Source organism: Schistocerca nitens, chromosome 3 (assembly GCF_023898315.1).
Source record: "Schistocerca nitens isolate TAMUIC-IGC-003100 chromosome 3, iqSchNite1.1, whole genome shotgun sequence".
Classification (NCBI taxonomy): Eukaryota; Metazoa; Arthropoda; class Insecta; order Orthoptera; family Acrididae; genus Schistocerca; species Schistocerca nitens.
The window spans coordinates 244320988-244348933 of NC_064616.1; the positions used below are offsets into that span (position 1 = coordinate 244320988).

The 27946-nt window shown below is 45.2% G+C and overlaps 1 protein-coding gene across 2 annotated transcripts in view; it reads right to left on the bottom strand.

The window, feature by feature from the left end:
* The window catches only part of LOC126249559 (paired mesoderm homeobox protein 2-like), a 584838-nt gene that overhangs the window by 541735 nt on the left and 15157 nt on the right, over nt 1-27946 (bottom strand). The window lies entirely within an intron of this gene.

Genomic DNA, 27946 nt, shown 5'->3' on the forward strand with positions numbered 1-27946 from the left:
CTTTTTTTGTAATATTATTTTTCATAGTGCGCCAGTTATCAGAGCAAATCCTACGGCCTTACGTCCTGTGTTGTTTTTCACTTTGTTTGTCGTAGGAATAGAAGCAATTTCGTAAGGATCAACAGCCGATGAGGTAGGCGTCTGCCTCGTGATGACTGGGTGTTGTGTGATGTACTTAGGTTAGTTAGGTTTAAGTAGTTCTAAGTTCTAGGGGACTGATGACCATAGCTGTTAAGTCCCATAGTGCTCAGAGCCATTTGAACCATTTTTTTTTTTAGGTAGGCGTGTTTGGCTGAGGCTGTTGCGTTAGAGTAGCTGACACGTGTGATGTTCCCCGCCTAGGACTATCCGAGATTGATGCGGGTTCTTGAGAAGGTTATTCTTGGTCGTTTTGCTGTGGTACTGACAACGACCTACAGCTTTTCGCTGCTTCATTCGTGGACTCCAAGCAGTCAGTTTCAGTACATATATATTTGTTAAGAGGATATATTCCTGTGACTGTGAAACTATTGAATGCATTTTCTCCTGCTTTTACTTTCAGATACGCTTTTCCAAACAATTCTACCATTTCGTAAGTGGTTAGTGGTCTATCTGAATGGTGAATCCATTACCTTACCTCTTCACTGTAGCAAACTTTTAAAGGTACGATGAAAGTTTTGTCTCGGGGCTGGAATTTGTGTGCGCAATCTGGCGTGGGTGAGACAATAATCACGTGATTACTGCTTGCACTATCAATGAGATCGACATTGCACTCATGAGTGAAATGCCCGTCCAGGATGAGTAAAATTGGTGACTCCTTTGAGGGATTTACTTTTTGCAGAAAATCGTTGAGCCATGTACAGAAGATGTTGGTCTGCAATCATCCTCACGTATGTGTAACACCAGTTTTCCATGGAGAAGTTCCCGTCTTTAGTTGGTTGCTCATGTTCTTGCAAGGAAGCATGACCAACGGTGGGACTTAGTACCCAGAATCACTCCTGCAGGCAGTCGCTGTACATATTGTGGTGTCACCGCTAGACACCACACTTGCTAGGTGGTAGCTTAAATCGGCCGCGGTCCATTAGTACATGTCGGACCCGCGTGTCGCCACTGTGTGATCGCAGACCGAGCGCCACCACACGGCAGGTCTCGAGAGACGTACGAGAACTCGCCCCAGTTGTACGACGACGTTGCTAGCGACTATACTGACGAAGCCTTTGCTCTCATTTGCCGAGAGACAGAATAGCCTTCAACTAAGTCCATGTCTACGACCTAGCAAGGCGCCATTAGCCTTAGATTGCTTGTATCTAAAGAGTCGCACTTGTATCGCCACAATCTCCAGATGTCTCATCAAGAACGATGTATACAAAGGAAGGATTAAAAGTTAAGTAGTCCAGAAGTTACGTATTTTCTTTATAGCATTCATTAAGTCTCCTGTTTCAGACCTCACTCCATCCTTCGTGAGTTAGCGCGTGCATCTTGGCCGCCTCTTTCAATTAGTGTGCATAGTGTTGGCAAGTCTGCCGACACTACACATATTATACTTCTTTTCGAGGAACAATACTGAGAAAATTTAGAGAACCGGCATTTGAAGCTGACTGTAGAACGATTCTGCTGCCGACGCCATACATTTCACGCAAAGACCACGAAGATAAGATACGAGAAATTACAGCTCATACGAAGGCTTATAGACAGTCGTCTTTCCCTCGCTCTTTCGCGAATGGAATTGGAAAGGAAATACTTAGTAGTGGTACTGGGAACGGTGACTTGCGGAGTATGTATGTAGATGTAGATGCACAGGTAAGGGCAGCAATTTGCCGCTTTCATTTCCATCCAATAATAGAAGGAATTTTAATTTGTACAATTGTTAATCCCGTCTCATTTACACTGTAAATCCTGTCAGCAGGAAAATTGTGTTTCAGATAAGCCTCTTGTAACAGATTAGAGAAATGTACAGCATTTTCTTTATTAAATCGTAGAGCACGTGAAAAAGAATTTCCAGAGGGCTTACGGAATGACACAATCTTCTTATGACGTCGCAAAAATAGATCTACCCACGCTCTTCCTGCCTGTCGTATGTTGTGGACCATTCCTTGTCGCTAACTGGTAAGCCATTCGATGTAGGTCACCGCATGTGACGCCATAAAAATTCTCTTCTATGTGATGTAGGTAAGACATAAGCTCCTTTTCTAATTCTGCATCTAATACGGGTTTTCTTCCAGTTTTCGGTGAAATTAATTGTGAAGGCGGAAGTTTAGCCTTGCAAAATGCTAGTAACGTAGATCGTGGGGCATGAAATATTTTAATAGCCCTTAGTGTACCCATGGTTTTATCTGTGACTGCACGAATCGCTTTGTTCATATCTGTTTCATTCCATTTCTTCCTGGTTCCCTGCGGGCTATATTTTGGCTTCGTTCTCGGCATTCTAGAACGAAAAAAGGTCAGGTTATTTACCCATACAAAATGGTGCAAACACCGGCTGTAGCCCAAATTTGGACCATATGTACTAGCTCGAATTTAGACCATTACTACTACGTACTTTTTATGTTAGGTACATAACAACGAAAAATAGTAGCTACTGAAATTAAAAACATTCTAAAAGCTAAGATTATTCTCAACATGACATACTAGAGAGAAGACTGTACATAAACACAGGAATTGTATAAAAAAATAATGAACTCGTCCCTGCAAAATGGCCAAAATGGTGTTCATGTTAACTACAATCGAATGCGACAATGAATTGACATGGTGTTTCTCAGAACAATTGACGTGGCCTAAAGCGTTGTTTTACATTGCTTGCGCTAAAGCATCTCCCAAAACGAAATATCGAGGTAGCCTAAATTTAGACCCTAGCCGAAATGTCTACCAATTCCTCCGCATCCAAGTTCTATGTGTTAACGAATTCCAGCCGCGACTCAATCATATTATATTCATAAGATACTATGTTTCGCGACGAGTCAACGTTTTCGTTATTTCCAACATCGGGCCGGGTTTACGTCTGGAGAACGCCAAAAGAAGCCTACAGTCCTGATTGCCTGATTCCAACGGTTAAGCATAGAGGTGGTACTTTGATGGTCTGGGCAGTCATACCATGGTATTCTGCTGGTCCCATCGCTACTCTCAAAGGTCGTGTTACAGTCACCGATTATGTGAGCATTTTAGGTGATCAAATGCACCCCTTGATTCAAATGTTGTTCCCCAACTATGACGCCATATTTCAGGATCACAGTGCACCCATTTACACAGCAAGGACAGTAAAATCGTTTTATGAGGAGCATGCAACTGAACTGCAGCGTCTCCCTGGCCAGCACAGTCCCTTGTGGGCGGTATTGAAGCGCAGACTCCGGAGTAGATTTCCGCCTCCCTCGTCACTACGGGAGTTAGAAGAGGCTCTAATTGAAGAGTGGCATAACATTCCACTGGAGACTGTACAATTATTATATGCCAGTATTCCAAGAAGAATCACAATTGCATTACGGTAAAATAGGGTTCCAATCAGTCATTAATAAACCATTCCATATTGAGTACAGGTGTGCGCATTATTTTGCCTATGCCCTGTATATTGTCCAAGAAACGTTTGTCATCTTTTTCATTGGACACATGGCGTCGTTCACTTGCAGAATGAGCCCTTGGTTAATTAAATAATGATTACGGTAGCGGTCAACACGCAATGCATTTGGTCCTCTCGAATACAAGACTGGTGGATTCGCGGATTTCTGTATCGAGTACCGGCTGTCAGATGACACAACACTTGGCGAAATTCACTGTTGTAGGCAGCAGTCAGAACAGTTCGTAATTCATTCAATATGTCGTCGTCAAATTAAAATTAGAATTAACGTCTCCAACTGAGCATTTCTTTACGTACTGGTCTAGTAATTACACAGCGATTATTCGCAAATGATCACTGATAGTTTCACAATAACTATGACTTTAGGCATAACAACCGAGAATAATTAGTCGTAAATTCGAAAGACAGCTGTTGAATGAGCACGTCAATTTGCAGTATGCGTAAGCCAGAAGAAGACAGTAGTAACCATTGCTGCATAGAAATCTACCTTAACACCTCACCAATTCATAATTTGTTGTATAAGTTGCTATAATGGTCGAGAATGGTATTCCTGTCTACGGTTTAGCCTCTTAGCACAGTTACTGAAATGGGAATAAAGCTCAGTGTGAATTAGTGCAGGTAATTATTATTACACCCATATTTTATTTTCAGACATATAATTACGAAGTTCAATTTATAAATACAATTTCTGATACAAAACTTTTGGTAAATGTACTGCACTTCATTTTCAACTATTTAATATCGAAATTACAATCTTTTCTTTTACATTACATCTACCATAGTCTTTTTTATAAAGTTACCGTATGTATTCTCTCTGTTACTTTATGGTTGAGCTCTCGAAACCACTCGAGTAGTTTGGGTACAGATAGTAGAGTACATGGTAATTGACAACATCGCAGGAAATGTTTGATAACTCTGTGGACTTCCACTTACTTTCTGGTGTGCGCTGAACTACCCGTCTACATTCACTTGATACTTTATTGTCATGTCGATTCAATATTCTAAATGATTCTCATTGAAGCTGAGACACTGAAGAAGCAAAATTCATTGTTTGAGCCCAGGATGGATTTTCGGCGTCTATGCCACGACTGCTCACATCTTTTGATGTTCTGTGCAATCTTTCTTAGATGATGGATTACAAGCAAGTCCGAAAGAACAGGCACCATGCCTCTATAATATGCAATGATCAGCGAGAACATTATGACCACCTGCTTTTGGTACGGATAACAGTGGCGACGCGTCGTGGCATGGAAGTAATAAGGCCTTGGTAAGATGCTGGAGGGAGTTAGCACCACATCTGCACACACAAGTCACCTAATTCCCGTAAATTCCGAAGAGGAGGGGGATGAGCTCTGACGCCACGTTCAATCACATCCCTTGTGTTCGATCGACTTCAGATCTGGAAAGTTGGGGGAGGGGGGGGGGGGAGGGGCAGCGCATCAATTGGAACTCACCACTGTGTTCCCCGAACCACTCCATCACACTCCTGGCTACGTGACCCGGCGCATTAACTTGTTGAAAAATAATACTGCCGTCGGGAAACATGATCCTCATGAAAGGGTGTACGTGACCTGCAACCAGTGTACGATACACCTTGGCCGTCATGGTGCCTTGCACGAACTCCACTGAACACATAGATGACCACCTGAATGCTCCCCAGAGGATAATGGAGTCACCCCCAGCTTCTCTCTGTACTGCAGTTCAGCTGTCAAGGAGCTGTTCCCCTGGAAGACGACGGAATTGCGCCTTTTCATCAGCACTATGAAGAGGGTATCGGGATTCATCAGACCGTGCAACGGTCTGCCACTGCGCCAACGTCCAGTGCCGACGGTCACGTGCCCATTTCAGTCGTAGTTGCAGACGTCGTGGTTTTAACATTGCCACATGCACGGGAGGCTCATCGTTATGCGTGTTCGGTGCACCGTGTCTTCAGACACGCTTGTACTCTGCTCAGCGTTAGGGTCTGATGTTAGTTCCGCTACAGTTCGCCGCCTGTCCAGTTTTACCAGGGTGCCCAACATACGACGTCTGACAAGTGCAATGAGTGGTGGCCGCCCAACTTCACGACGTCTGGACTTCACCTTGGTTCCACCAATTGTTCAAGACACTCACCACTGCACTCCTGGAATACCGGAAAAGTCGTGCAGTTTCCGAAATACTCGTACCGAGCCTCCGGGCCGTGACAATCTGCCCTCGGTCGAACTCAGATAAATCGCGCGCCTTCCCATTCGACACATGGACAGTACGCCGACTGGTACAACATGCACCTTTCGTGTGTCTGAATAGCAATCATTCCTCAACCAGGGGACGCTGCTATCGTCTGGACGGGTGTATATCGATAGTAGGCCAGTGGTCATAATGTTCTGGTTGATCAGTGTACATACGCCAGGTTGCGTTACGATTTTTCATGGACAGTACGCCGACTGGTACAACATGCACCGTTCGTGTGTCTGAATAGCAATCATTCCTCAACCAGGGGACGCTGCTATCGTCTGGACGGGTGTATATCGATAGTAGGCCAGTGGTCATAATGTTCTGGTTGATCAGTGTACATACGCCAGGTTGCGTTACGATTTTTCATGGACAGTACGCCGACTGGTACAACATGCACCGTTCGTGTGTCTGAATAGCAATCATTCCTCAACCAGGGGACGCTGCTATCGTCTGGACGGGTGTATATCGATAGTAGGCCAGTGGTCATAATGTTCTGGTTGATCAGTGTACATACGCCAGGTTGCGTTACGATTTTTCATGGACAGTACGCCGACTGGTACAACATGCACCGTTCGTGTGTCTGAATAGCAATCATTCCTCAACCAGGGGACGCTGCTATCGTCTGGACGGGTGTATATCGATAGTAGGCCAGTGGTCATAATGTTCTGGTTGATCAGTGTACATACGCCAGGTTGCGTTACGATTTTTCATGGACAGTACGCCGACTGGTACAACATGCACCGTTCGTGTGTCTGAATAGCAATCATTCCTCAACCAGGGGACGCTGCTATCGTCTGGACGGGTGTATATCGATAGTAGGCCAGTGGTCATAATGTTCTGGTTGAGCAGTGTACATACGCCAGGTTGCGTTACGATTTTTCATGGACAGTACGCCGACTGGTACAACATGCACCGTTCGTGTGTCTGAATAGCAATCATTCCTCAACCAGGGGACGCTGCTATCGTCTGGACGGGTGTATATCGATAGTAGGCAAGTGGTCATAATGTTCTGGTTGATCAGGTTGCGTTACGATTTTTCATGGACAGTACGCCGACTGGTACAACATGCACCGTTCGTGTGTCTGAATAGCAATCATTCCTCAACCAGGGGACGCTGCTATCGTCTGCACGGGTGTATATCGATAGTAGGCCAGTGGTCATAATGTTCTGGTTGATCAGTGTACATACGCCAGGTTGCGTTACGATTTTTCATGGCCAGTATGCCGACTGGTACAACATGCACCGTTCGTGTGTCTGAATAGCAATCATTCCTCAACCAGGGGACGCTGCTATCGTCTGGACGGGTGTATATCGATAGTAGGCCAGTGGTCATAATGTTCTGGTTGATCAGTGTACATACGCCAGGTTGCGTTACGATTTTTCATGGCCAGTACGCCGACTGGTACAACATGCACCGTTCGTGTGTCTGAATAGCAATCATTCCTCAACCAGGGGACGCTGCTATCGTCTGGACGGGTGTATATCGATAGTAGGCCAGTGGTCATAATGTTCTGGTTGATCAGTGTACATACGCCAGGTTGCGTTACGATTTTTCATGGACAGTACGCCGACTGGTACAACATGCACCGTTCGTGTGTCTGAATAGCAATCATTCCTCAACCAGGGGACGCTGCTATCGTCTGGACGGGTGTATATCGATAGTAGGCCAGTGGTCATAATGTTCTGGTTGATCAGTGTACATACGCCAGGTTGCGTTACGATTTTTCATGGACAGTACGCCGACTGGTACAACATGCACCGTTCGTGTGTCTGAATAGCAATCATTCCTCAACCAGGGGACGCTGCTATCGTCTGGACGGGTGTATATCGATAGTAGGCCAGTGGTCATAATCTTCTGGTTGATCAGTGTACATACGCCAGGTTGCGTTACGATTTTTCACGGCCAGTACGCCGACTGGTACAACATGCACCGTTCGTGTGTCTGAATAGCAATCATTCCTCAACCAGGGGACGCTGCTATCGTCTGGACGGGTGTATATCGATAGTAGGCCAGTGGTCATAATGTTCTGGTTGATCAGTGTACATACGCCAGGTTGCGTTACGATTTTTCATGGCCAGTACGCCGACTGGTACAACATGCACCGTTCGTGTGTCTGAATAGCAATCATTCCTCAACCAGGGGACGCTGCTATCGTCTGGACGGGTGTATATCGATAGTAGGCCAGTGGTCATAATGTTCTGGTTGATCAGTGTACATACGCCAGGTTGCGTTACGATTTTTCATGGCCAGTACGCCGACTGGTACAACATGCACCGTTCGTGTGTCTGAATAGCAATCATTCCTCAACCAGGGGACGCTGCTATCGTCTGGACGGGTGTATATCGATAGTAGGCCAGTGGTCATAATGTTCTGGTTGATCAGTGTACATACGCCAGGTTGCGTTACGATTTTTCATGGACAGTACGCCGACTGGTACAACATGCACCGTTCGTGTGTCTGAATAGCAATCATTCCTCAACCAGGGGACGCTGCTATCGTCTGGACGGGTGTATATCGATAGTAGGCCAGTGGTCATAATGTTCTGGTTGATCAGTGTACATACGCCAGGTTGCGTTACGATTTTTCATGGACAGTACGCCGACTGGTACAACATGCACCGTTCGTGTGTCTGAATAGCAATCATTCCTCAACCAGGGGACGCTGCTATCGTCTGGACGGGTGTATATCGATAGTAGGCCAGTGGTCATAATCTTCTGGTTGATCAGTGTACATACGCCAGGTTGCGTTACGATTTTTCACGGCCAGTACGCCGACTGGTACAACATGCACCGTTCGTGTGTCTGAATAGCAATCATTCCTCAACCAGGGGACGCTGCTATCGTCTGGACGGGTGTATATCGATAGTAGGCCAGTGGTCATAATGTTCTGGTTGATCAGTGTACATACGCCAGGTTGCGTTACGATTTTTCATGGACAGTACGCCGACTGGTACAACATGCACCGTTCGTGTGTCTGAATAGCAATCATTCCTCAACCAGGGGACGCTGCTATCGTCTGGACGGGTGTATATCGATAGTAGGCCAGTGGTCATAATGTTCTGGTTGATCAGTGTACATACGCCAGGTTGCGTTACGATTTTTCATGGCCAGTACGCCGACTGGTACAACATGCACCGTTCGTGTGTCTGAATAGCAATCATTCCTCAACCAGGGGACGCTGCTATCGTCTGGACGGGTGTATATCGATAGTAGGCCAGTGGTCATAATGTTCTGGTTGATCAGTGTACATACGCCAGGTTGCGTTACGATTTTTCATGGCCAGTACGCCGACTGGTACAACACGCACCGTTCGTGTGTCTGAATAGCAATCATTCCTCAACCAGGGGACGCTGCTATCGTCTGGACGGGTGTATATCGATAGTAGGCCAGTGGTCATAATGTTCTGGTCGATCAGTGTACATACGCCAGGTTGCGTTACGATTTTTCATGGACAGTACGCCGACTGGTACAACATGCACCGTTCGTGTGTCTGAATAGCAATCATTCCTCAACCAGGGGACGCTGCTATCGTCTGGACGGGTGTATATCGATAGTAGGCCAGTGGTCATAATGTTCTGGTTGATCAGTGTACATACGCCAGGTTGCGTTACGATTTTTCATGGCCAGTACGCCGACTGGTACAACATGCACCGTTCGTGTGTCTGAATAGCAATCATTCCTCAACCAGGGGACGCTGCTATCGTCTGGACGGGTGTATATCGATAGTAGGCCAGTGGTCATAATGTTCTGGTTGATCAGTGTACATACGCCAGGTTGCGATACGATTTTTCATGGCCAGTACGCCGACTGGTACAACATGCACCGTTCGTGTGTCTGAATAGCAATCATTCCTCAACCAGGGGACGCTGCTATCGTCTGGACGGGTGTATATCGATAGTAGGCCAGTGGTCATAATGTTCTGGTTGATCAGTGTACATACGCCAGGTTGCGTTACGATTTTTCATGGCCAGTACGCCGACTGGTACAACATGCACCGTTCGTGTGTCTGAATAGCAATCATTCCTCAACCAGGGGACGCTGCTATCGTCTGGACGGGTGTATATCGATAGTAGGCCAGTGGTCATAATGTTCTGGTTGATCAGTGTACATACGCCAGGTTGCGTTACGATTTTTCATGGCCAGTACGCCGACGGGTACAACATGCACCGTTCGTGTGTCTGAATAGCAATCATTCCTCAACCAGGGGACGCTGCTATCGTCTGGACGGGTGTATATCGATAGTAGGCCAGTGGTCATAATGTTCTGGTTGATCAGTGTACATACGCCAGGTTGCGTTACGATTTTTCATGGCCAGTACGCCGACGGGTACAACATGCACCGTTCGTGTGTCTGAATAGCAATCATTCCTCAACCAGGGGACGCTGCTATCGTCTGGACGGGTGTATATCGATAGTAGGCCAGTGGTCATAATGTTCTTGTTGATCAGTGTACATACGCCAGTTTGCGTTACGATTTTTCATGGCCAGTACGCCGACTGGTACAACATGCACCGTTCGTGTGTCTGAATAGCAATCATTCCTCAACCAGGGGACGCTGCTATCGTCTGGACGGGTGTATATCGATAGTAGGCCAGTGGTCATAATGTTCTGGTTGATCAGTGTACATACGCCAGGTTGCGTTACGATTTTTCATGGACAGTACGCCGACTGGTACAACATGCACCGTTCGTGTGTCTGAATAGCAATCATTCCTCAACCAGGGGACGCTGCTATCGTCTGGACGGGTGTATATCGATAGTAGGCCAGTGGTCATAATGTTCTGGTTGATCAGTGTACATACGCCAGGTTGCGTTACGATTTTTCATGGCCAGTACGCCGACTGGTACAACATGCACCGTTCGTGTGTCTGAATAGCAATCATTCCTCAACCAGGGGACGCTGCTATCGTCTGGACGGGTGTATATCGATAGTAGGCCAGTGGTCATAATGTTCTGGTTGATCAGTGTACATACGCCAGGTTGCGTTACGATTTTTCATGGCCAGTACGCCGACTGGTACAACATGCACCGTTCGTGTGTCTGAATAGCAATCATTCCTCAACCAGGGGACGCTGCTATCGTCTGGACGGGTGTATATCGATAGTAGGCCAGTGGTCATAATGTTCTGGTTGATCAGTGTACATACGCCAGGTTGCGTTACGATTTTTCATGGACAGTACGCCGACTGGTACAACATGCACCGTTCGTGTGTCTGAATAGCAATCATTCCTCAACCAGGGGACGCTGCTATCGTCTGGACGGGTGTATATCGATAGTAGGCCAGTGGTCATAATGTTCTTGTTGATCAGTGTACATACGCCAGGTTGCGTTATGATTTTTCATTTCGAATGCACGACACACAGTATCCGAATCCTTGGAGGAATACAGCTAGGCTGTGAGCAAGTCGATTAATGGATAGAGGGCGCTACTATGTGCTGTTCGCCATATGGATATTTGGGTGGGACGGAGGACATCTACAAACATCCGAAGCGGTTAGGCGACCACTTCCGTAAAGTAGGAAATTCGAGTTTGGCTCCCGGTTCGGCAAAAATTTTCATCTGTAGCCGTTTCGTTCGCTCAGTGGCCCACTGCAGCTAAATGTCGGATATTGCTTTCGTCATTAGGTGATGGATGTTGTAGTAGAGTCTCGTTGGCTCTGCGATAACGTGCTAGCTCTCTGAAGCGCTTGCGGGTTTAGATATCTGTTCAGATCTTGGAGAAGAAACGCTATGGTTTGTACGTTCTCTTTTTCTTTTCCTTTATTCGATCTATAAGCGGCCAGACCGAAATTCGATAACGAAATTTTAATATAAGCTCTGCATCATCCATCTCCCAGCGTCGATTCAACACCACGTACGATTAACCATAAATTTACAGGGTGAACCACCTAAAATTTGCACCGCAAATATTGGGGGAATGGGAAATGCTATTGATCTGCGGTTTTCACAGAATTGATTGGTAGCCAATAAACAGCTGGTAATAATACTTAGAAAGTCTATTTTTTGTGCAAACATTAACTTTTAAAATGGAACAGTAGCTTTGATATTAACAAACTAAAAATAGCCTAAATTAGAATGTCAATGATTGCGAAATTCTAGTGCGAGTCGTTTACGTCATATCCCACCGACACTTGTCTGTTCCATTCTACCTACGTAGTTGCTAAGTACAATGTTCTTATGTTTGCTTACAGTGTGCTTGTGTGTTCCTTGAGTGCAATGCAACTGTCTAGTCAGTTAGTGTGGCAGTCCATGCAATAGGGAATGAGTAGACGATGGGATATACCAGTGCAGAAATAAACCGACAGGCTCATGATGTATGGAGAATGTAGGAAGAATGCAGTTCTTCATTGTACGGTGTATGCGGCAAAACTTTTACTTCGCGTTCTGCCTTACGGCAGGTCTTGCCACGGCGGAAGCCTCGTCAGAGAAGTCCACCGCATGAGCTTCTAGGAAAGTGAGTCCAGTGGTGGTTTCCCGTTTCCTTGCTCTGATTATGATGAAATGATAATGAGGACAACACACCACCCTGTCCCTGAGCGGAGAAAATCTCCGACCCAGCCGGGAATCGAACTCGGGCCCCTTGGCGTGACAGATCGCCGTGCAGACCACTTTTTTTCAGATAGCATGCCCACTCTCTTTTTTTTATGGCAGACGCTCTATCCATCTTTTTTATCTTTTTTTATCGCATTAGCGCTCTTTTTTCCGTGATTCTACCATCTTTTTTTCGTTTTCTCGTTTTCTCTTTTTTTTACCTTTGCCTTTCGCAGGCAATTGCTCTACCAACTCATTTTGTTTTCTTGTGTTTTTATTTGTTTTTTATTTTTTTTAATTTTTTAAATTGTAAATTATTTCCTCTGCCAACCTATTTTTTTTTATATAGATGGAAAAAGGCGTCTTTCAGTTACGACAAACAAAGTTAGAATGTACATCCGTAGCAACAACAGAACAAGAGCTCCTTCTAAACTATGAAATAGAATTTGAAACCAATAGTGTGATGATAGATAATAAAGAAAGAAAAATGTAACCAAATCCCGCACGCCATTCCATGTGCATGGCCCATCTGCGTACAGATTCCATGTTACAAATTGGTACAATATTTCGCAGCGTGTGGAGCCCCATGAAGCCGGTCATCCTCTGCCCGGTACTCCCCAACTGTGAGGGGGGTTATCGAAGACACTGCGCAAATAGTTCGCAAATACACTCCTGGAAATTGAAATAAGAACACCGTGAATTCATTGTCCCAGGAAGGGGAAACTTTATTGACACATTCCTGGGGTCAGCCGGGTTCCCGGGTTCGATTCCCGGCGGGGTCAGAGATTTTCTCTGCCTCGTGATGACTGGGTGTTGTGTGATGTCCTTAGGTTAGTTAGGTTTAAGTAGTTCTAAGTTCTAGGGGACTGATGACCATAGATGTTAAGTCCCATAGTGCTCAGAGACATTTGAACCATTTGAACCTGGGGTCAGATACATCACATGATCACACTGACAGAACCACAGGCACATAGACACAGGCAACAGAGCATGCACAATGTCGGCACTAGTACAGTGGTTCAAATGGCTCTGAGCACTATGGGACTCAACTGCTGAGGTCATTAGTCCCCTAGAACTTAGAACTAGTTAAACCTAACTAACCTAAGGACATCACAAACATCCATGCCCGAGGCAGGATTCGAACCTGCGACCGTAGCGGTCTTGCGGTTCCAGACTGCAGCGCCTTTAACCGCACGGCCACTTCGGCCGGCCTAGTACAGTGTATATCCACCTTTCGCAGCAATGCAGGCTGCTATTCTCCCATGGAGACGATCGTAGAGATGCTGGATGTAGTCCTGTGGAACGGCTTGCCATGCCATTTCCACCTGGCGCCTCAGTTGGACCAGCGTTCGTGCCGGACGTGCAGACCGCGTGAGACGACGCTTCATCCAGTCCCAAACATGCTCAATGGGGGACAGATCCGGAGATCTTGCTGGCCAGGGTAGTTGACTTACACCTTCTAGAGCACGTTGGGTGGCACGGGATACATGCGGACGTGCATTGTCCTGTTGGAACACCGAGTTCCCTTGCCGGTCTAGGAATGGTAGAACGATGGGTTCGATGACGGTTTGAATGTACCGTGCACTATTCAGTGTCCCCTCGACGATCACCAGTGGTGTACGGCCAGTGTAGGAGATCGCTCCCCACACCATGATGCCGGGTGTTGGCCCTGTGTGCCTCGGTCGTATGCCGTCCTGATTGTGGCGCTCACCTGCACGGCGCCAAACACGCATACGACCATCATTGGCACCAAGGCAGAAGCGACTCTCATCGCTGAAGACGACACGTCTCCATTCGTCCCTCCATTCACGCCTGTCGCGACACCACTGGAGGCGGGCTGCACGATGTTGGGGCGTGAGCGGAAGACGGCCTAACGGTGTGCGGGACCGTAGCCCAGCTTCATGGAGACGGTTGCGAATGGTCCTCGTCGATACCCCAGGAGCAACAGTGTCCCTAATTTGCTGGGAAGTGGCGGTGCGGTCCCCTACGGCACTGCGTAGGATCCTACGGTCTTGGCGTGCATCCGTGCGTCGCTGCGGTCCGGTCCCAGGTCGACGGGCACGTGCACCTTCCGCCGACCACTGGCGACAACATCGATGTACTGTGGAGACCTCACGCCCCACGTGTTGAGCAATTCGGCGGTACGTCCACCCGGCCTCCCGCATGCCCACTATACGCCCTCGCTCAAAGTCCGTCAACTGCACATACGGTTCACGTCCACGCTGTCGCGGCATGCTACCAGTGTTAAAGACTGCGATGGAGCTCCGTATGCCACGGCAAACTGGCTGACACTGACGGCGGCGGTGCACAAATGCTGCGCAGCTAGCGCCATTCGACGGCCAACACCGCGGGTCCTGGTGTGTCCGCTGTGCCGTGCGTGTGATCATTGCTTGTACAGCCCTCTCGCGGTGTCCGGAGCAAGTATGGTGGGTCTGACACACCGGTGTCAATGTGTTCTTTTTTCCATTTCCAGGAGTGTAGTTCCTGCAGTCCCACTATCCTCTGTGCCCTCGGTGGCTCAGCTGGATAGAGCGTTTACCATGTAAGCAGGAGATCCCGGGTTCGAGTCCCTGTGGGGACACACATTTTCACCTGTCCCCGTTGATATATATCAACGCCCGTCAGCAGCAGAAGGTATTAATATAACTCTAATTTCGTTCTAGACGGCTGCAGATCATCAATGGTGTCTGTTCTTTCGGACATGTCCGAAAGAACAGACACCATATCCATATAAGTATATTCTCCATCGAGAGCTGTATGGAAACGATTGTGAGAATCGTGTTAGTTTCTGTACATTGAGATTAAAACAGGCTACTCCAGATGTATAACGTACCTTGAAGCCACATTTACCAATCATGGCTAGATAAACCACAAAAATATGAGCTATTTGTTGACAGTCCCCGTTGGCTTCGTCAGGTGGAATGTCAGCGTCCATGGAGTGTAAACGTGTGGTGTGTGGTGTGGGATAGTTAACGATCAGTTCATAGGGCAGTTTGTCATAGACGGGGCACTGAGCGCGCACAAGTATCGTAGCCTCCTAACAGACCATCTTCCACGGATGCTAGAAGACGTTCCTCTGCAAACTAGGAGGAACCTGTGGTACCAGCATAATGGCTACTCAGCCCATAATGCACGAAGTACTACACCATGTCTTCACGAATTGTTCCCATATCGTTGGAGTGGATGCAGAGGAACTGTACCTTTGCCGGCCTCTCTTCGTATTTGACGCCTACAGACTTTTTTCAGTGGGGAAAGCTGAAAGACACTGTCTACAAGAACATACCAACTACACTCGATGATACGCAACGACGTATTACTGCTCGAACATCTCCTCTGAAATGCTAGCACGTGTTCAACAGTCGTTCCATACGACACTGGAAGCGTATATTTTAACACAACCTGTGGTGGTAAATTGTCTCGTTAATAGTGTATGCACTTGTCGTTGTACTTTAGTGTGCGCTACCACAGGTAGTGTACAAGTGTCATTGAGGGAACTTTTCAAAATACGATATCTCGTAAACGACTAGCACTAAAATCCTGCAACAAACACGACTTACATTCTCATGTACCCTACTTTCAGTTTGTTAATAGGTATTGTTCCATTTTAAAAAAAAACTGTATCTTTGGACAAAAAAATACTTTCTAAGTATTATTACACTCTGTTTATTAGTTAGGACTAGGAGCCGCTGATTACCGCCGGCCGCGGTGGCTGTGCGGTTCTAGGCGCTTCAGTCCGGAACCGCGCTGCTGCTACGGTCGCATGTTCGAATCCTGCCTCGGGCATGGATGTGTGTGATGTCCTTAGATAAGTCAGGTTTAAGTAGTTCTAAGTCTAGGGGGCTGATGACCTGAGATGTTAAGTCCCATAGTGCTTAGAGCCGTTTGAACCATTTTGAACCCTGATTACCAATCCGTTCTGTGAAGACCGTAAATCAATAGCACTTTCCATTTCCGCAATATTTACGAGTTTTAGGTGATTCACCCTGTATACTTTGGAATCTTGAGTTACTTCACAATGACAGCGATTTGTGTTTTACCCACCATGTAGGCAGTCACCATCCCGGAGAAAAATTATGAAAGCAATGGACACACAGAGTGGCACTTGTCTGTGGTAAATCTGAAGGTGAAAAACGTATTGAATAACAGAATTTTGCGCTTGTTCATACCTTTATTTTCGTCTCTACTTCGGAAGAAATACGTTTTTCTCGTAAATACAGATTTTTTTATTAGTGTGTGATTTAGAATTATTTATCTTCCGGTTTCCCTTAAGCCTCTGCTTCCTGCTTCATCTTTTGCACATTGTGGAAGGTGTCCTGAAATTCTGCGTATATCAGACACCCAACCGCACATGTGAATAGCGTGCAGTATGTTCCTGCTTCCTGGTGTTTTGATAAGTTGATTTTGCTGTTACTTGCTCTTTATAAGGGCAGATATATTAACCTTCCCTATTTTAAAGTTTTAAAAGCAATAATGGTATTAAATGTTACTGATTACGTTGAAACCAACGAGTACAGGTGTGAAGATGGCCTCTAGCGTTCGAAAACGGTCATGACCACTTGAATCATTTCACAACTCTGACTGAAGTAATCCAGTTTTCTCTTTTTTTTTCATTATAAAAAGCTTCCGTCGTGAGACAGTTAGATAAGTATATAACTCAACTGCATTATCTGCTATATTTTAATCATGTTGCTAGATTATATGATTCGAGGATCCTCATGTCATATGCTGCAGGAGCAGTTGCTGCCTGTGTGACGTTGCCATTTATATATCGAAATTTAAATACATTTGTGTTATCAGTTATTATGCATTCACACCCTCCCGCACTCAGCGTCTCCAACAAATGCACTTCTGAAAATATCCAGTAGAATACCTAGTACGTAACTTTCAATCAACTTAACGTCTTTCATAACTCCATTCATAGAATATAAAGTAAGACTGCCTGTTTGTGTTTCCATCGAAGACGTAGAGCACTGCTTTCTATATACATCTACATACATACTCCACAAGTCACTGTATGGTGCGTGGTGGAGGATATCTTGTACCAATACTAGTCATTTCTTTTCCTGTCCCACTTTCAAATAGAGCGAGGTAAAAGCGACTGTCTATATGCCTCCATAAGAGCCCTATTATCTCTTATCGTCGTGTCCTTACGCAAAATGTATGTTGGTGTCAGCGGAATCGTTCGCAAGTCAGCTTCAAATACTGGTTCTTCAAATTTACTCAATACTGCGCAAAACTCCTTACGTACAAATATGTTTACCCTGAGCCAGAAAGTTAATTAAGAGCTGAACAAGCCTTCGAAAACCAAGCTGTAATTATTGCGCACTATGGGATGGCTTTAGCAATGTGTACTAAATTGGAGAATTGTAAAGAAAATAATTTTAATATGAGTGGAAGGTTTAACAGAAGCAAGCTATGGATTTACAGATTAATTTATGCAATTAAGTCACATTAAACGGAACTGACTAAAAAAAGTCAGTTGGTATTAAAAATGTATGCTATATGAATTACACAAAGCAAAACTATTGGTTTCCAGCGTTACTTGAATGAACAAGAAAACATGTCCCTTAGACGGGGCAGTTGATGATCTGAAAATTACTTGCGAACATATATCAAAAGGAGTACGCGACTGCCGGCCGCGGTGGCCGTGCGGTTCTGGCGCTGCAGTCCGGAACCGCGGGACTGCTACGGTCGCAGGTTCGAATCCTGCCTCGGGCATGGGTGTGTGTGATGTCCTTAGGTTAGTTAGGTTTAAGTAGTTCTAAGATCTAGGGGACTTATGACCTAAGATGTTGAGTCCCATAGTGCTCAGAGCCATTTGAACCATTTGAAGTACGCGACTGTAGCCCTGATAAATTTCGAGAAACTCGTGCATTTACTAAAGCAATGCTGAACTTGAGACGCATGATAGCATTGACCAAGAGTCGTCCTAGTATATGCCGGTGCTGATAATATTGTCGCCATAATTAGTCAGCATGAGACTTGCAGAAAGTCACCGTTGGCGATGTGGTTTAGTGGTACAATATAAGGGTTGAGCTTCTGTCGGCACGAACTCTCGTCTGCTAAGACGCTCGCCAAGTGTGCACAGCTCTCCATCTCCGAATCAACGCTACTGATGTGCACAATAAGCGCACACCTCTCCATCTGCCAACGAACTCCAAGATTTGAAGCTGAACCGTGCAGCTTGCTATTCCTTTCCACCAAACAGGACATGCCAGCCAACCGCAGAATATGAACATTCAACCGGCCAATGGTACCGTCCTTTCACGCACACAAATCTCACCAAGACAAAAGCACTGCCGTTAAACGCCAATGACCTCCTTCTTCCAAAAAAGTTGCTGCATCAGCTCCATCCCTGTGACGTCACAGACATTTGTATCAATCGTCCATTTTCGCGCCCAGTAAGTAGACTGGCATCAGAGGTCCTCTGAAACTAAAAAGTGCGGTTGAGGCTGGAGTTTTATTTTTCTGCAAGCCGTGTTTCTTAAGGAAAGCCAGAAGCCACTCTTCAGAACATGAGAAAGCGCTAGCTGCCCTACTACGGAGTCCCTTCCGAGAGCTCAACTCTATCATAGGGCAGGGCTCGGTCGTAAACGCACAACTGACAACCCCCGCCCCCGCCCGGCATGGCCACTTTCATGGAGTCAACATCAGAGGCTGCCCGCCTGTGCCGATGCCAGAGGGCCGCTTTTTACGTTACGTCACTGCCTTTCCTGCTCCAGATCCAGCGTGGTTCCTGTTCCCATGCACTCACAGAAGGCATAGAGAAAAACATGGAAGCCCTACACCATGTGAAATGTGTTTTATATTACGTTACTTGAAAGTCAGTATGTACAGCCGTTCCAATCCAGTTCACTTTAATAAAATATCATTATCGTATTCTGCTCAATCATTATCTTCTAGTTAGAGTGTTATTACAATATTAAATTAAAAGAGGCATGCGAAATGGCTTGCCGCTTTTCAAGCGTTCTGCAGAAAGAACGTCGTCTTCCCTCCACGAATACCCACTTGACATCACGAAGCATCTCCATAATACTCCCGTGTTGATCAAAACCACCTGTAAAATATCTACCAGCCCACCTCTGAACTGCTTCGATGTCTTCCTTTAATCTGACCTGGTACTCAAGAATGGGTCACAATAGTATTCTATACGTGGTCTCCTTTACATATGAACCACACTTTCCAAAAATTCTACCATTAATTCAAAGTCGACGATACGACTTCCCTACTGCAATCCTTGCGTGCCCATTTCATTTCATATCACTATGCAGAGTTAAACCTAGATACCGGGTGATCAAAAAGTGAGTACAAATTTGAAAACAGAAGAAATCACGGAATAATGTAGATGGAGAGGTACAAATTGACACACATGCTTGCAATGACATGGGGTTTTATTAGAACAAAAATAAATAAATAAATAAATACAAACGTTCAAAATATGTCCGACAGATGACGCTTCATCTGATCAGAATAGCAATAATTAGCATAACAAAGTAAGACAAAGTAAAGATGATGTTCTTTATAGGAAATGCTCAATATGTCCACCATCATTCCTCAACAATAGCTGTAGTCGAGGAATAACGTTGTGAACAGCACTGTAAAGCATATCTGGAGTTATGGTGAGGCATTGGCGTCGGATGTTGTCTTTCAGCATCCCTTGAGATGTCGGTCGATCACGATACATTTGCGACTTCAGGTAACCCCAAAGCCAATAATCACACGGACTGAGGTCAGGGGACCTGGGAGGCCAAGCATGACGAAAGTGGCGGCTGAGCACACGATCATCACCAAACGACGCGCGCAAGAGATCTTTCACGCGTCTAGCAATATGGGGTGGAGCGCCATCCTGCATAAACATCGTACGTTCCAGCAGGTGTTTATCAGCCAGGCTGGGGATGATGCGATTCTGTAACATATCGGCGAACCTCTCACCCGTCGCGGTAGCAGTTTTGCTGTCCAGAGCCATCTGCCGGACATTTTGTGATTTTTTTTTTGGTCTAATAAAATCCCATGTCATTCCAATCATGTGTGTCAATTTTTACCTCTCTATCTACATTATTCCATGGTTTATTAAGTTTTCAAATTTATACTGACGTTTTGGTCACCCGGTATTTAATCGATGTGATTGTGTGAGTACATTACTAACGCTATACTCGAACATTACGGGCTTGTTGTTCCCATTCATCTGTATTAAGCTACATTTTTCTACATTTAGAGCAAACTGCTGTTCATGATGTCAACTAGAAATTTTGTCTAAGTTTTCTTATATTCTCCTACAGTTACTAAACAACGACACCTTCGCGCACACCACAGCGTCATCAGCAAACAGCCACCGACTGCTGCACACCCTATCCGTCGGATTATTTACATATACAGAGAGTAAGAGCGATCCTATCACACTTAACTTGGGCATTTCTGACGATATCCTGCTCTCTGATGAAGAATCCCTGGTGAGGACAACGTACTGCGTTCTATAACTTAAGAAGTCTTTGATCCACTCACATATCTGGAAACCTATTCCGTATGCTCGTACCTTTGTTAGCAGACTGCAGTGGTGTACTGTGTCAAACACTTTCCAGAAATTCAGGAATATGGAATCACTCGAACTTTAAATTCTTTTCCATTGAACCTAAGACAACAATTATGAATAATATTATACTAGCCAAAACGAAAGCTGTGGCATGCGCCATAGATCGTAAGCAATCGCTGTAACAGGCAGGCAACACCTGATCATAGCTAGAGACTGCGCCATCTGTGTTGAGAACTCTCTTCGGAGCGTTGTGGATACACAGCCTAGAACTGTCGAAGAAATACTTTAGCGCTATACTCCAATTATCGGCGTGCCAAAAAGTGAAGGTATGATGAAAAGCACTCCGTATTCAGGCCACGAGTGGCCTACAGGGACCATCCGACCGCCGTGTCATCCTCAGTGGAGGATGCGGATAGGAGGGGCGTGGGGTCACCACATCGCCCTCCCAGTGAAGGTATGATAGACATACAGTTTTAGTATACAGACAAAATGTAGTATATCTAGTGGACTTCAACGCAGTTCTTACCGCCGTGTAACACCATACTACTACCACACACAGCACGCAATAGTTCTAGCAGTTGACAACATTTTCTCTATAATTTCCACATCCTACAGTGTGGCCAGAGTATGCAGATTGCCAGACATAGAGATCTGATTGTGGTCATGTTTACTGCCGCCTGAAAATGTCATTATTTGGTATTTAACTATGACAAATAGTAACAAAACGGCGCGCTTTTGATCGATAACTGTGCCGTAGAATTGAAACGGTATACTTGCATAGCACACAATGCGTAACACAAAACACATCAAATAAAGGATGTCCTCAATTACCGATTTGTAGTTACCAGTGATTTTATTGTAATACATCGTAGCTAAAGCGACGCGTTTTAGAGATACTGCTAATTTGCTGATGCTTTGAAACAGCTTATATTCATACCACGTCGTCTGTGATAAAGAAAACCTACCAAATACACTGACTTCAAACGATATGGCGGCTCCAAAATCCTACTTGTGATGTAAAAACGATGTCGCATCTCACTTACCACGATCTTCTCGACGGTACATAAATCTGACATGCCATATTCTTAATTTCACACTATGAAGTGTAGTGGAACGTGGAGTTCCACGCTGAAATGTCACCAGCTCCCCGACTAAGTGGATTTTCCCATTCCGTGAGAGGACGGCTTAAGGAATTTGTTCAGTTTTAACCGCTGCGTAGGCTGTACGGCGGCCAGATGTTCTTGTCATTTTCGAATACTTTAGAAGTGAAATTTAGTTTGGATAGTGTTTCAGGGAAATGTCTGCCCGACTATTGTTTGTTTCTAAGCAAAGTGTTGACCTCCCAGACAACATTTTACCATTCGGCAATAACAGAGTACGTGAGTGCTAGGATTACGTAGTAATTAAATTGGTAAATTTGTAAGCTGTAGATCTTGAGTTCGAATACTGTCTCATTACAAATTATAATTCGTGGTAACAGTTATTATTTTAGGAAGAAAAGTAAAATGGTAACCTTTAAAGTATTTGTAATTATATAGCGTGAGTCACGCTTCATTTCGTGAATTATTCCAGATATCGAAACCAGGTTTTCTGCAGTTGATATTATGTTGAGGGGCACTTAATGTTTTGTAAGATAATGCTCTGAACTTTGTTATCAACCGAGATATTAAAACAAGTATTTTTGTAACGGAATCGTATACGTTTCATAATTAGCTGCATTCAGTAGCTCTTGGAAAGACAATTACAATGATACAGCGCCTGTTAATGCTGACGTTGAAAGATTTCGCAAAAGAATCTGAAAATCTACTACAACTTGAAATCAATACGGCCAGCATCGGCTATTACGGTGTAAACACCTCGAGCAGAGCTCTTATGCCAGGCTCCGTCGTTATATGCAGCAAGACAGGTCTATGCGACTACGGTAAACCTTGTTGTTTTTAAGAGATAAACAATTTTGCCTCCAAAACATTTATCATTGGTTGCTGTATTGTCCTGCCATGAATTGGAAAAAGTTCTAAAACCTCAGTGTTACGTTTCCAGGTTTTTATGGAAACAAATTCAGTTTCATCAGGTGGTTTTTCACTTAAACCCTTCCCATTGCTGGTTACTTGTTGAAACCGAAACCGAAACGTCCCTCGTTCGTACGAGGTGCATTCAAGTTCTAAGGCCTCCGATTTTTTTCTCCGGACTGGAAAGAGATAGAAACATGCGCATTGTTTTAAAATGAGGCCGCGTTCATTGTCAATACGTCTCAGAGATGGCAGCACCGTACGGCAGATGGAATTTTACCGCCAGCGGCGAGAACGAGAACTGTTTTAAATACTTAAAATTGCGACGTTTTCCTTACTTGAACAGCGTGCAATCATTCGTTTTCTGAATTTGCGTCGTGTGAAACCAATTGAAATTCATCAACAGTTGAAGGAGACATGTGGTGATGGAGTTATGGATGTGTCGAAAGTGCGTTCGTGGGTGCGACAGTTTAATGAAGGCAGAACATCGTGTGACAACAAACCGAAACAACCTCGGGCTCGCACAAGCCGGTCTGACGACATGATCGAGAAAGTGGAGAGAATTGTTTTGGGGGATCGCCGAATGACTGTCGAACAGATCGCCTCCAGAGTTGGCATTTCTGTGGGTTCTGTGCACACAATCCTGCATGACGACCTGAAAATGCGAAAAGTGTCATCTAGGTGGGTGCCACGAATGCTGACGGACGACCACATGGCTGCCCATGTGGCATGTTGCCAAGCAAAGTTGACGCGCAACGACAGCATGAATGGGACTTTCTTTTCATCGGTTGTGACAATGGATGAGACGTGGGTGCCATTTTTCAATCCAGAAACAAAGCGCTAGTCAGCTCAATGGAAGCACACAGATTCACCGCCACCAAAAAAATTTCGGGTAACCGCCAGTGCTGAAAAACTGATGGTGTCCATGTTCTGGGACAGCGAGGGCGTAATCCTTACCCATTGCGTTCCAAAGGGCACTGCGGTAACAGGTGCATCCTACGAAAATGTTTTGAAGAACAAATTCCTTCCTGCACTGCAACAAAAACGTCCGGGAAGGGCTGCGCGTGTGCTGTTTCACCAAGACAACGCACCCGCCCATCGAGCTAACGTTACGCAACAGTTTCTTCGTGATAACAACTTTGAAGTGATTCCTCATGCTCCCTACTCACCTGACCTGGCTCCTAATGACTTTTGGCTTTTTCCAACAATGAAAGACACTCTCCGTGGCCGCACATTCACCAGCCGTGCTGCTATTGCCTCAGCGATTTTCCAGTGGTCAAAACAGACTCCTAAAGAAGCCTTCGCCGCTGCCATGGAATCATGGCGTCAGCGTTGTGAAAAATGTGTACGTCTGTAGGGCGATTACGTCGAGAAGTAACGCCAGTTTCATCGATTTCGGGTGAGTAGTTAATTAGAAAAAAAATCGGAGGCCTTAGAACTTGAATGCACCTCGTAATTCGTAATGACAAACGGCCCTATTCACCACAAAAAGGAAACTACAGTATCAATATTTTTTAGATTTGAAATAAAAAGTAATACCTGACCTGTCTTTGCCTGGAGACTCCCTAAAGGTAAAACACTTGCTGTCGAACAAATATGTCTATAGGTGCTACTCGATTTTGTAATAAGACGGAACACACTTTAAATAAACTAAACATTTTATTCAGAATGACTGACGATGTGTCACTCACAAAATAAATACCTTTCTTAACGAAATGTTATTTTACATTGTAGTTAAGGATGTGCTCAAACTGTTTACTATCGACTATAAGACACATTTTCATTCGCCGTTCGAGAGATAGGTGCATAATATGCCGTTGCATGCTGTGGCTATTCGACGTTGCATATCGTCTGGCGTCGTTGGGGATTCGTGATGGACTGCAACTTTCAGTGCTCCCCTTAGAGACAAATCAGAGGAGTCGAATCAGAGGACCTGGATGGCCATTTCGCTGCACCATTCCGTCCTACCCAACAATCAGGAAATTTTTTATGCCGTATTTGCGTTGCAAAACGGGAAGAAAGAGGTGGGCAGCCGTCTTGTTGGAACCACATACACTATCGTCTATCCAGTTGTACAGCTTCTAGAAGAACAGGTAGAATATTCGTAATAAAGTGTGTGTGGCTATTTCCATCTAATGCACGTGGGATGAGGTAAGGACCTAAAATGGAATTTCTTCTGGTGCCGCACCATACCTTTAAGCTCCATGGTCGTTTGTGTTTTACCTGACGAAGCTAGCGTAGATATTCAGCTACCCATTGGTGCATGTAACGTTCAGTTTGCATTACCGTGGTTGGTAAACGTTGCTTACTCGACAAAAAGAGCATATTGAAAAACGCAGCGTCGTCTCCCAGGCGCTGCAGGGCAAACCGATAAAACTCTATGTAAGACGCGAATGACACTCGTTTGGCTGATCCCACGTTCCTTCGTGATAGTTCTCGTACCGCCATGTGGATTGATAAGTGTTGTAGTCAGAACAACAACATATACTCTGTCAGTTACGGTGTTTGTCCTCGTCCTCTGTTTGACGTTGAAGCTGCTTGTTGACATTAGTGACCTAATAATACGTGCAAGTGCCTGGCGCGTCGGACAGCGACGATTAGGCTAGACTACTCTATACCGCTGTAGCGTTTCGCAGCCTTTTTTTTTTTTTTACGTTCGTCATATGAAAGTAGCATGTCTAACTTATCCTCGTATTTGTCTATGTCTGGAAGCAAGGAATGCTGAAACAGAAATGACCTCCGGACAGATGACACAGTTCCTGCAAATTCTGAAGCGCAGAGAAGTAAACTGTCCAAAGGCTCGATACAACAACGTAGCCTGGCATGAGCGTGTTTACAACGTAATAGCCGATTTTGGGCGACTTGCCTTTCAATTTAAGAAAGTTTCTAGGATTCTTTTGATAAGAGTTTCAACTTCAAAATTGATAAGCATTATATCGCTGCCCTTGTCTTTTCGAGGGCTTTCGTACACCGTTCGAAAAAGTACAGCATTCTATTTAAAAAATCATACTTGCTTCAATATCTCGATCGACACAGGAGTTAAGACGCCTTATCGCATAATAAAAGCACGTACCCCTTAGCGAACTATCATTTGCCCAAAGCTCGTTTCGATATCTGGATCCGTTCACGAAATAAAAGGGGTATTGTCCTACGTGACTCACCCCGCACGTCTGAGGAAAACGGGCCATAAACGTTCAAAAAAATGGTTCAAATGGCTGTGAGCACTATGGGACTAAACATCTGTGGTCATCAGTCCCCTAGAACTTAGAACTACTTAAATCTAACTAACCTAAGGACATCACACACATCCATGCCCGAGGCAGGATTCGAACCTGCGGCCGTAGCAGTCGCGCGGTTCCGGACTGAGCGCCTACAACCGCTAGACCACCGCGGCCGGCCATAAACGCTCGCATTTGCATCTACATAACAGGCCGCTCATCATTTTTTCCTTTAAATATTGTGCCTTCTGCTTTGTATTGAGAGTGCATCGCCTGCACCAAATAAGGAGAGCAGAAACGAATCTGGTGCCTTCTCTTTGACTTAAAAATACTAAATGTTCTGTCATTGGTGCCTACGTCGGCATAATTGTCACAGTGGTCTTCGTCTTTTTGATCAATGGTCGTAAAGTAATTTAAAATCAAGTGTCGATATATATATCCTTTCAGTCGTTCATTCGACACTTGTCGATATATATCTTTTTAGTCTTTCAATCGACACTTGATTTTAAATTATTTTACGAGCGTTGTTCAAAAAGACCAAGACCACAGTGTACCTACATCGCAGATGTTAATGCAACAATATCTACGGTTTAAGTGCATCACACTTTTTTTTGAAAAAGAAAGACAAGAGACGTTTTCCTTTTGGTCATATTTACGTTGTTTGCCGTCATAGTTGAGTGGTCAGCCTCTCTGGCTGCTTGTGGCCGATTTGTTTAGGACACGGGTTCGAATCTCAGTACAATCCAGGAGTTTTCCTTGGAAGGGGAACTGGAAAGGGTTACACTCCGCCTCGTGATGCCAACTGAGCAGAGCTCTTCTGACACCACGGCCCTCCATACCGCTTCCAATGACGCCGCTGGCAGAGGATCACACAGCGGTCGGTCGGTTCCAGTCAGCCCATCAGGAAGATTTGCTTAGCATAGTACCTTTAACGGTGATGAAAAGTACTCGGAGGGTAAACATTCATTTGCTTTAAACCAAGTTTCCTTCCTTATAACACCGTAGGTTCGGTACCACGTCCCGTTTCCGTCCTCCTCTACAACTGCATTTGGAAAAGAAGCAAGAAATAATCTGTTACTCTGCGACATCACGCAGCATGACGTGCTTCGGAGAGCGCTGCCTTGGGTGTTGGTGCAGATCTACTACTCCTAATAATTGTGTCCATCTCTGTGCATAAAAGCTCTATAAGTCTACAGTACTGAGATCAGCACCTTCGGGACGCTAGTCCATCACATCAACGTCTCCGTTCATTTGGATGCAGTGTCTTCACAATCGCTGTGTGGACTGGGGAACAGTCTCCCGAAAATCTGAGACGAACTGAAGGAAGCATTATGTTCTCCAGTAGTTGATATTAGTAATCTCTGGAAAACTATCCTTAAAGTTTCCACAATAAGCGGTAGCCATTTGATGATAGCCACCTTCAGATTATCAAGGATTTTCGCCCCCCAAAATTGCCTCTGATGGACACACTATGGAATACGTTCCTCTTGAACGACATACATTGGCAGAGTTATTAGGAGCAGTGGAAAATTCCATCTCGTCCGTGAATGTAACCTTGTACCAGTATAAAAGCGGCTTCCTGTACTCCAATACGAAGTTTACCTGACATCCATATGTTGTTCTTTCAGCCGAGTTTCGTCCTTAGCTTCCTTCCCCGTTGAGCTAAATGGTTCAAATGGCTCTGAGCACTATGCGACTTAACTTCTGAGGTCATCAGTTGCCTAGAACTTAGAACTAATTAAACCTAACTAACCTAAGGACATCACACACATCCATGCCCGAGGCAGGATTCAAACCTGCGACCGTAGCGGTCGCTCGGTTCCAGACTGTAGCGCCCAGAACCGCACGGCCACTCCGACCGGCCCGTTGAGCTAACGACATATGGTCGACCTTCTCGCAC